Source organism: Hyperoodon ampullatus, assembly GCF_949752795.1.
Source record: "Hyperoodon ampullatus genome assembly, chromosome: X".
Lineage (NCBI taxonomy): Eukaryota > Metazoa > Chordata > Mammalia > Artiodactyla > Ziphiidae > Hyperoodon > Hyperoodon ampullatus.
In genome coordinates, this window is record NC_136913.1 from 96,795,209 (window position 1) to 96,797,678 (window position 2,470).

At 33.8% G+C, this 2,470-nt stretch overlaps 1 pseudogene across 1 annotated transcript; it reads right to left on the reverse strand.

The window, feature by feature from the left end:
- Positions 1-1,138: 1,138 nt before the first annotated feature.
- Positions 1,139-1,477, reverse strand: LOC307069545 (cAMP-regulated phosphoprotein 19-like; annotated as a pseudogene). The gene has a single exon. The product of its transcript is annotated as a cAMP-regulated phosphoprotein 19-like (transcript).
- Between the last annotated feature and the right edge of the window lie 993 nt (positions 1,478-2,470).

Here is a 2,470-nt window from a genome sequence, read left to right on the forward strand (position 1 = left end):
TACATACTGATGATTTTCATTTCAGGACTGACCTAGACCACAAACAAACAAAAAATATGGTGTCAGTCTAGGAACTTGGCCAAAAAGCCTTTTCACTCAACATAAGTTTTATCATCAAAACCACTTCTCCACAGAGATATGTATGCTAAAATGAAATGAAATATCCAAACTTTTAAAACTCATTTATAATCGAGTCCAGTGACATTACCATAGCTCTAGGTGCAAGCAAGTTTGTGTATGAAATCAGCATCATCCACAAAAACAAATTCATCAGAAATGAAGAAGGTCCACAGGACTCAGGATCCAAGTTTCTTAAGACTCCTGATTCATAGATAAAAATTCTTTGCAAATGGATTAAGAGAATCTGGAGAATCTAATATTTTTGAGAGGTTGTGCAAAACTATTGTATTTACAAAAATGGCACAAAAGTGAATTCAACAGTCAATGCACATGCACACTTCATTCACATCTTCAACAACAAAAGGTATTCTAACACTATAGACCTGAATAAGAATACTAGCTTCAATAGCAGCTCTTAAGCACTAGAGTCACATAAGTTGTACCAGAATGGGCAAATATTGCCCAAGAAAAATTCTATTGTTAAAGCTGAAACATATTTAAGGCCAATCAAGTTCAAGCACAGGATGCAAATCTTTTGGAGCCCCATCTCTTTGTGTTTGAAATATGTCACCTTTCTTCTAACTTGTGGTCTTAAACTTCTGTTTCACAAAATCCAAAAGGAAAATACAGAAGAACTCAATATAATAGAGTTTATTTTAGATAAGAGTAACATACAAAGCTATAATTAAGATTAATTAAAGAAAGCCAAAATATTAAAATTGTAAAACTTGCTTATTACTTCTTGGAACCAGCCCTACACTAGGAGTTGGGTAATACATACAATTCTTTTCAAGTAGATTACTTTACATTGCTCTAACATGTTCTTTTCATTAGTGCACTGCTAAGCTAATCAAAAACTCTACACATGTATATTACCTTACAATAGCAGCACACACTACAGCTACCTGCAAAGCCATCACTCTCAAATGACTTAGTGAAAGGAAATAAAAAGTGGAAAAGTAACATATTAAGAGGAAATAATGGGAATTAGAAGATTCATGCAGTTCAGCTCTTTTAATCAGTCAGCCGGCTTGCTAGCAACAAGAGATAGTTTCCGTTGAGGAAGGTCCTGTGGAGTGGGAATGTGGTCACCAGTGACCTCTGTCTTATTTGGGGCTGTAGTAGGAAGTTGCTTGTTCTTCATTTTTGCTTTAGCCATGCTGTAATCCCCAGAATCAAAATCTCTTTGCCCTTTCTGCAATCATTTCCTTAAAAACTCTGAACCTCTGGGCTTTTGTCCCAGATGAGGATACCTTGCTTTTAATCTTGCTTCTTCAGCTTTCTCTGGACTAGTTACTTTATCTTCCATTTCCTTCTGCTTCTCCGCGGAGGCTGCCTCGGGGACTTCCGGGGACATACTTCTTGCTCCCTCTTACCCTGCTTCTCCAGCTCTGCGACATCCTGAGAATCTAATATTTTAGACCCAAATACCTTCCTTTGCTTGAACGCATCAAAAAATGATAGTCATTTTTTTATTGAAGTATAGTTGATTTACAATGTTGTGTTAATTACTGCTGTACAGCAAAGTGATTCAGTTATATGTATATATACATTGTTTTTAAAGAATATTAAAAAAAAGAATGTATACATCTTTTCATGTTTCTTTACACATGCAAGGTAGCAAACTATTTTTCACTTTGCTTTCTTCACTTAACAATATATCCTGGAAATCACCCCATGTCAGTTCATAAAGTTCTTTCTCATTCTTTTTTGCATTTGCATAGTATTCCACTGTGTGATGTACCATATTTTATTCAAGCAGTCTCCTGCATGAGCATTTAGTTTCCAGTATTTTGAAATTACAATGTTGTAATGAATAACCTTGTGCATATATATTTTTATCTTATTGTAGGTCTATTTTCAGGGTAAATTCCTAGGGATAGGATTACTTTACTAAAAGACAAATACATATGTCTTAATTTTGTTAGACAGTTCCAAATCTCCCTCCAAAAGTATTGTACTACTTTGCATTCCCACCAATAATATATGACAGTGACTTTCTCTATAGCCTTGCTAATAGAATGTGTTGGCATATTTTTCATTTTTACCATCAGATTGGAAAATTTAATCCATCTATACACTTAAGTTTTGTTTATAAGAGACTTGCTGAAATAAAAATTAAAAATTGAAAATAGAAGAAGATATGCTAGGCAAATGCTAAGAAAATAAAGCAAATGTATCAATATTAATATCATATAAAAGAGAATTCAAGGTGAATAAATTAATGGGACAAAGAGAGATACATTATGGTGGTTTTATCCCCAACAAGGTGAAATAGTCATGAACGTTTAGGCATCTAACAAGAGAGCTTTGAAATATATAAGCAAAATGTAATAGAAATAAAAGGAGA